Here is an 8380-nt window from a genome sequence, read left to right on the forward strand (position 1 = left end):
AAATCTTTCTTTTTTTTTTAATAGGAAACAGCAAATTCTCAACGTATGGAACAACCCACTTGACAGGTCTTTTCCATCACGTCAATTCAAATTGGACACAGTGCAGCTTTCTGTGAGCAGTCCAGCAATATAATATGTTATACTTGTTAGACCATTACATCAATTGGTGTTAATATTCTCTCGTAGCCATGTCTCTCCTATTCAACCTGTTCATGAATGACAGCCAGTTACAATTTTGTAGTAGTTTACCTCAAACAGTTCAGAGTAACTTTCCCCACTGTTTGGTCAGCCTGTTTCTCAGTCCAGGAACTGACAACCGCCAGCACAACCAGGCTGTCAGGAAGACCTCAGCTGCCATTTAGGGCTGCATGAGCTTGGCAGAAAAGCTCAGGAGTTATCAAGTCCCCCCAAAAATTGCAGAGTTTCACTCCATCAGCCATTACACAAAGAGAAATGTATGCAAAAGTACAATAAGACTGAGTTTTTGTGTAAAAAATATTCAGAGGCACTCCTGCTTGGATGACTAATATTTTATAAATGACAGGAGTATCAGATGAAAAATAAAATTGGGTCAACTTCTGCTGTCAAAAACAAAACAGTAATGAACTCTGAAAATAATATTTGCCAATTTTCATGAGTGTTTGTCCAGTCCACAGCAGACCTGGGAACAGCCATGAAACATGACAAATGAAATTGGAAATACAGCATGGAAATTGTACAAGGTTTTATTATTTGACTTTGTTCCTCTCCCTTTGTTCTTACACCTTGTCAGAAGAAACTGAATAAGTAGGAAGAACCAAAACAGCAAAGAAAAAATTCAAAATATTTCAAAAATAAATGGACTGTAGATCTTCAGCTGGTTTAAATTGACTTAGCTGCACTGATTCAGTTGTTAAGTATTAAACATAATAATGTTTCTACAGATTTCATAGCAGGTGACACTCTGCCTGTGCTCTTCAAAAGGGACACTTTCCAAATTTAATTTTTGATTTAGAGCAGTTAGACAGCTCCTGTTCTCCATCCAGGGAGCTTGCTGGGCTGACGAACGAAAACTGCCTGCGTGATTCTGACTGCCCCCAGTCCCACAAAGCCATCTATGTTCTTCAGTTTCTCTAGCTCCACTGAAGTGGATGGAGTTGGAGCAATTTAGCAGCAGCTAATGAAACACGTTCACATATCATAGCCCACAAAAATGTTCGTGCTGTATCTCTGCCCATAAACTGTGGACTGCTTGGTAATACTGACTGCCTGCAAACAGTAATCACTCAGGCACCATAAGGAGGTTCGTCCTTAGAGATTTGCAACAGATTTTGCTCTCCAGTATTGAAATGCCATGAGCCTAAAAGGAGAAAAAGAACAGTAGGACTAAAGTGTGTTGGACATGCCAATAAATTAATGATAAATTATTAAAGCATGATTGGAAATATTGCCATTTTTCACAGCTGTCAGTTTAAGTATAAAAGCATCAGCACATTAAACTAGTTACTGCTTTTCCATAATTGAGACTTTAGCTTCTAGCTGTGCCCTGCAGCTTTTCATTAATCACTGGGACTGAAGTTCAAGCACAATGACAGCTTAGAAGGCATTAAATGGGCAAAGTATTTTCCAGGTACAGCTAGTAAAGGCCTTTTAGTCCTATAATCCTCAGCTAATTGTTTTTCAAAGTCTCTAAATAAAATCTGCTCATGGCGTCTCCTAGTGACAGAATTAGCAGCAGACTGGTTCTTTTTATCTTCCCACTCTTTCTCTCACCAAAATCTATTGAGTGTCTATATGTTAGCTGCACAGAACAGGTGCAAATGGATTGTGATATGTAAAACTGTAACCGATATGCGGCCAGGGACACATTGATTAGATTGCCTGGGAAACAAAACTTCCTGAATGCTTGCTCAAATCACACCATTTAATTTGTCACGAAAGAAGCAAGAGGGCATGGGAGGCTTCTGCACAGGCTCCCTTTAAACATGGCAGAAGGAAACATGCAGATTTTAAAGTTCAGTAAAATTTGCATGCTCAGTGCCCTGGAATAAACAGACATTTCTTTTGCCGTCGCAGAGGCTGTAGGTTCCCCTCTTGGCTTCTTAGTATTCCCCCCTTTGCAAAGATTTGTACATCAGGATTTAATAGATGTGCCAAAACATTCTTTCTTTTGTATAACAAATTATCAACTGCACCGAGATTCATTAATTATGTCATCTAATTGGATTGAGGCAGGTGCAAAATACCTCAGATGAAGTGGTCACTGGCAAGAAGGCCTAAGCACAAGTTTTTCTATTAGAAATCAGCATGTCTCCAGACTCCTGGAATTACTTTGTACTTATTGATTAATGGCCATAATTTATTACAGTGCAGAAGATCTTGCATTGAGTTAAATGTGTGATTAATCAATTTTCCATCAAATTATGAACAGCAGAACAGTTGCAAGAAAGAAAATACCAAGTGAATTTTTCCCATGGTATATGAATAGAGGGTATGAGGACTTCTGCTTGAGGAGAGCTAATAACTGTCTAGCACTTGCTTAATATTTCCTGCCATCCTGATGAATGCCATCCACATAAATAGGCCACAGGTAGCAGTGATTGAAAGACCACCAAATAGGTTTTATAGCTGCCTCTCTTATATAATGAAATATTCTTTAAACCCATCTCAAAACAATTTATTAATGCAAAATGCATTTCTGCCTTCAGCCTGAAATATATCATTGTTAAGTCAACAATATTATATTAAACCGATAACTGATATTGCAGAAGGAAAAATCCCTAGGCAATGTAGAGATGAATTTGAGATTTTGTGTACAGAAGCTCATTTTTATTTCCATCAGAAACACAGACATGTGACTAATTGATGTCACTTCTAATCAGCTAGTAATGCACATTACAAGTATAGCATGAGAACATTTGGGGCCCAATTGGAGGGGGAAAAATCCCATGGTATTTCTATGTCTTTTATTGAGTAGAGTGACAAGCTTCCTTTCCCTGGTGAAGCAGCATATGCTGTAGAGTTTTATATTACCCTGCATCTTCCATTGCCTGTTTTGCTTTGCTATACACAGAAAAGATGCACCTCCCTCACTGCAGGAGAATGACATAAAATTCCAGTTGACAACACTTCTGGGGGGCGAAAGAAATTTAAATAACTTTTTCAAAATATGAAAAGCAATATGAAGCATCTGTAAAACAAAAGTGCAAAGGATTTTTTCTTAAATGTCTCTGTGATTGATTAAATTTTTATTTTCAAATCACAGTGCCAGATTACTCACAGTGATTTAAGTTGCAGAAGCTGCCTGGCCACCTTGCAGTTCATTTTCTAAAGTATGCAGGAGTAATTTCTGCTATCTTTGATGTTTTTCCTTAGTAACTGCCCAATTTCCAGGGTGTAAAGTAGAGTCCTATTCATCCCTCTTGCTACAGACTACAGGAGATGGGCACTTCTGACTTGTTACTGTTTTATATACACAAATTTCCTTTTTGCTGCACTCAACTTCCCAACTAGGACAGAGACCTTTCTTCTCTGCTTGCTGCCTCTATTGGCACTACTTCTGAGGTAAGGACTTCTGTTTTTAAAATCATGACCTCCAAAATGTCCTACCAAATCCTGTAGATGGTGCAAGGAGGCCATTCAAAATTACTCTTATTTGTTTTGGTTGGCCAAATGTCACAGGGCCAACTGTTCGTAAATCAAGTGGAGAACAATTTGAAACTATGTTCTTTTAAAATGTCTCCAGTAGTCTAAGCTGCCTGTAACATCCTAAAGTGACTATTTTTGGTGGCTTTTCTGGGCTTTATTGGAAATTAACTGAAAGTAATCATGCTAGGCAAACAGATGGCTATATCTCAACATCCCACTGAAATCAATATTCCTTGCCTCTATTTGTATCATCACAGAAAGATAACTTCAATGGATCTAAACTAGATTTGTTGCCAGAAGGAGAGGTTAGACATTTAAATCTGAGAAAGAAATTGCAAAATATGTTTCCTATTGTATAAATAAATTCTAATATGGTATTTAATCAACAAATCATTAACTGCAGGAATGTCAGATCTCACTTAATCTGCATGTTGAAGCATTGCCTGTGTATGTGGGAGATCTTGTTTGGAGCTTCACTTACACCTCAGAAAACTGAACCTGAGGAGGAAGTTCCTTTCCCATTCATGCTGTCTTTAATAATGGGAAGTGTGGGATGATTTTACCTACACTGGGTTTTCCTGTGACACCCATTAAATGGGGGTTTGCATTCCCTGAGTGGCTAATGTACTGAATTTACCTCCCCCCTCCAAGGAGAGCTATCCTGCAGAAGGGGATGCATTATGAATCCATACATATATACTCTGATACACACTATGATTTTTCGTGTGTGTGATCATCAAGAAACATATGGAACATATTACAAAAAGTGAAGACTGGAGGTTACTGCTACCCTGGGAAAGTTCAAAATTGCATTGCTGTCTAGATGAGTGAAAAATTCCTGAAGCATACAGAAGGGCAGTATGTAAGGAGCACAAGTGTTTCACTGTGAAAAGATGTTTACAGTCACAAAGTGCACAAACATATCTCTTCTAGGTGAGATGCCTGCATGTGTGTGGCCACACACACAGCCCAAGAAGCAAAAGCTGATTGCAGGAACAGAATATTTCTTTCAAGTATTCTGAACATTCTCCCAGTCTCCCAGTCCCCATCAACTGAGATTGAGCCCTGGGGCCAGGTTTCTCATAAGCATCCAACAAGGTGAGAAGGAATCGTCTTCACGTGCAGTGTAAGGATTTCTGGGAGGATTTGGGGATTTCAGTTGCTCTCCATGGCTCATCTGAGCACTGCATTGGAGACCCAGCATCTCCATGCTGGCCCTTCATTTTCTCTTCTCCTGGGCAAGAGGGAAGTGTTTAGGACTTTCTTTCCTCTATGGGAAACAGGGTACAGCCTGGCCATGTTCCCAAACCTGCACCACTCAGAGTAACCCAACTGGCACTCCAGTAATGTTTTGATCAGTGCTGTCTTCTGCTGCTGGTATTTAATACTCTTGCACATATACTCCAGTGTGTATATTTTTTCTTATTCTTTTTAAAATATTAATTTTGTTACTAATTAGAAGTCTGCTCCAATTAAGTGAAGTCCTACAAGTGAACTCCCTGTGAGAAAAGTCATTTTGAGTAAAAAGTACTGAATCTTCTAAAATTTGAAGATACAGACAGTCTAAATGCTACAATATGTACCACAAAAAAAAAAAAAGTGCTATTACTTATTTAATAAAACTAAAAGCACTGTATTAGCACTACAAAAAAATGTTTTGAATCCATTATTAATGACACTGAACAGAAAGTTCATTGCGTCGGCTGTAGGCATTAGTCTGTAGCATGTTCTGAACACGTGTATTTGTCTTTGGTTACTCAAAGGAGCAAACAGATGTTTTTCTTGGAGACATTAACTCTAAATGTATTTATTTTGTTGCTTTCCTCTCACAGTCTTTTATAAGTCTTCCAAAAATCTTTGTTTAAAGGTTATTTATGTACAAAGGCTACAAATGTAAGAAGGTGTTGAAGGCAGGACTGATGCTCAGATGTGCTTCTTGTCTTTCCCTGGACTTAGGAAGAGCTGTGGGAGATGCTTCCAGAAGGGGCAGGCAAAAGAATCATGGGGTCATGGAAAGGACTGTGGATGGCAGAACCAGGGGGAACAATGTGGGAACACTTACAGGTCTAAACTGGGAATGGCTCTGGGAAAGGACAGGCAGCAAAATCGGGTTTTGGGGATTGAGTATGAAAGAGTCTGAGGTAGGTTTGTATCTGGGTGACTAAGGCTATGTCAGTAGATGGCTGGGAGTCAGATTACTTCAACCACATGAGTCTATGTGCTTTTTTTGGAGCAGCAGAACTGCAGAAGTCGACACAATGGATACATGACCAGATGGGGGAAGCAAACCCTTTTACATCACAAAAAAAAAAAAAAAAAGTCCAGAAGTATATTCATTAGGCAGAATGACTCCACCTAAATCTCTTGAAATGAAAACTTCAAATAAATATTCAAAGTCATAAAAAAAGCAATCTGCATGTGGTATCTCAGCAGAGTTATATCAGCACATCTATGGGACTGTCTTGGCTCACATAAACTCAGAGGCTGCTAAATAAAATCAGTGCATCACCTGGAGTACATGAAACTAACGTACGGATATCATCATCCATGTTTAAACCAGAATTAATTAAGTCCCTTAAAAGCCTTCTGCTTCAAAGAGTAAAATGCATTTTACATATAGCTTTTTACAGATACACAGATTTCCAGATCTTAAATAAAGGCTAAAGTTCCTTGAGGAAACTTATTTTTAAATTAAAGTCATGAATACTTCTTGCAGTTGCCTCATGAACTGGGAGGCAATATTTTACAGCTAGGATTTTTGAAGAATGACTCCTCTTGCAATTTCATCTGGAACTTGCCTTTATATGGCATTTGCCTGAATGTCCACTGCCATTTCAGATCAAATAATTTATATTTGGCAACTATATATCAATAAAAATTAGGTGTGGAGGTAAGCTAAATGTTTGACCCTTATCTGTATTTATTACAGTTAAAGCTGATTCTTTCAATATTTACACTCCATCTGTATTATTTTTCATTGAGTGTAAAGTCCTTGTCCTTTCTTGAGGACCAAGAATAAAGCAAAACAAGGAGAAGCAGCAGTTGTGTACTTTCTAGAAATTGTAGCTCCTGTGTTAGGTCACAGCTTGGTCCTCAAAATACTAAGGAAGAGGAGGAGGAGGTGGTACCCTTTGGTTTATTCATGATCACGTCTAGGCATGCTGCAAGTCAGCCTCTCCAGCTCCATCTCCAGCACCTCCCAGCCAGTTGTGCCATGTCACAGCAGCTTCAGACAGCTGTTCACTCCATCCTCTGCTGCTGTTTGGAGAATCAGATTATCTAACTTTTGCTTTAATCCTTAAGAACTTAAGCCTGTGTTTATGACATGTTAAGATACCTCGCTGCAGCCAGGCCTCTGGAAACAGCAAGTTCACCCATGAAAGCAGCTGCAGTCCTGATGCCCTGAGCCTCTTGCAGGGACTCCAGTGAAGGGGAAAGGCAGCTCTGCAAAACTCATCCTGGCTCCCCAGGACCGCTGCCAGTGGAGGCTGGCCAGGGCCGGGCTGCAGCAGCCTCTGCCCAGGCCTCTCCCCTCCCGCTCCCCTCCCGGCTCCTGTGCTTTTGGCACAGGCTCACCTGGCTCCCAGCCCTGGCACCGGGTGATGGGCAGGTGGTTTGTGCTGCTGTGACCTTGCTCCAAGCAGACTTCTTATCACCGGGGGTCGGCAACCCAAGGAGTGGAGCCGGTCCTTGAAATGTAACCTCTGACTTTTGAGGGTAGGGTGCCGCTCACCGAGGCCTGAAACAGGCGGTCTTCAGGCGTCATGTTCGCCCTCAGACGCGCACAAGATACATGTGCCACTGTTAGAGGCCCCAGCTCCAAAAAACCCTCACACTGCTCAGCCAGTTCAACCAGCATTTCTAAGACAACTGGCTAGTGAAGGAGAATCCTGCTAAAACGGGGAGAACAGAATTATCCATGACTCTCTCAAAGGAGCATGTTTCCCAGAGAGCATGAATGAAGGGGATAGGCCAAAACTTGGTGCATATAATGGCAGCAAACCACAAGCATGTAAATATGTGAGAGTATCATTTGAGGGAAAATTTTAAGCCTCATTAGTAAATGCTTTTTGCATTACTCACTATATTTACAGAAGACAATACAGGACAGCTAACAAGGCAGAGTATATCCTGGGGTGCCAGTACACTGTGCTGTGAGGGGCTGTCACACCAGTGTCAGACCAGTTCCGTGTGCTGTCCCCAGTTTCCACAGGCTCCAACAGGCAGAATGCCCTGGACTGACTGCTTGGGCAGCATCCAGCACTCAGTGAAGTCACGAAGGATGCTTGTCATTGACGCTGGTCAGTCCTTGCTCCCTGGCACGCGGGGAGACAGCAGCTACTTCAGCTTCCTCAGCCTTAACACCCCACTGGGTCCTTTGGGTTTGCTCTGGGGCAAACCTCCAGAGTACAGGGCAAGAAAACAGGAGGTGGAGGTGAGAAGACTTCCCTGAAACTCTCCATTCTCCATCCAGAGATGGGGGAAAAAAGTGTAGTTCTGCTATAGGGGATATATTGTTTGGTTTTTTTTTCAGTCTCCCTTTAGCAAACAGTAGCATTAAGGAAAGTAGATTTTTTTTTTTCGCTGCCATCCATGAGGTGTTCATTACTACAAACAGTAGGAACTCAGTCTCCAAAAATATATTTGGATCTTAAGAAGAATAACATACAGACTTTTAAAGTTTGGACATCCATTTTAAAAGAAAAATATGAGTAGGCTTAACTGTAGTTCTTATGTGAATTTTATATGTCCC

At 40.7% G+C, this 8380-nt stretch overlaps 1 long non-coding RNA gene across 6 annotated transcripts in view; it reads right to left on the minus strand.

Annotated features, from left to right (window-relative positions):
- The window catches only part of LOC135278891 (uncharacterized), a 46077-nt gene extending 38052 nt beyond the window's left edge, over positions 1-8025 (minus strand). For 2 of the 6 annotated variants that reach the window (XR_010346270.1, XR_010346269.1), the window contains exons 1-2: positions 7711-8025; positions 7204-7400 (exon numbers count right to left, since the gene is read on the minus strand). This is a non-coding gene — a long non-coding RNA (uncharacterized LOC135278891). Of the gene's footprint in view, positions 1-6964; positions 7158-7203; positions 7401-7710 lie in introns of those variants that run through there. The other 4 variants (XR_010346274.1, XR_010346272.1, XR_010346271.1 and 1 more) reach the window with 3 other exon arrangements.
- Between the last annotated feature and the right edge of the window lie 355 nt (positions 8026-8380).

Source organism: Passer domesticus, chromosome 11 (genome assembly GCF_036417665.1).
Source record: "Passer domesticus isolate bPasDom1 chromosome 11, bPasDom1.hap1, whole genome shotgun sequence".
In the NCBI taxonomy this organism is placed as follows: domain Eukaryota; kingdom Metazoa; phylum Chordata; class Aves; order Passeriformes; family Passeridae; genus Passer; species Passer domesticus.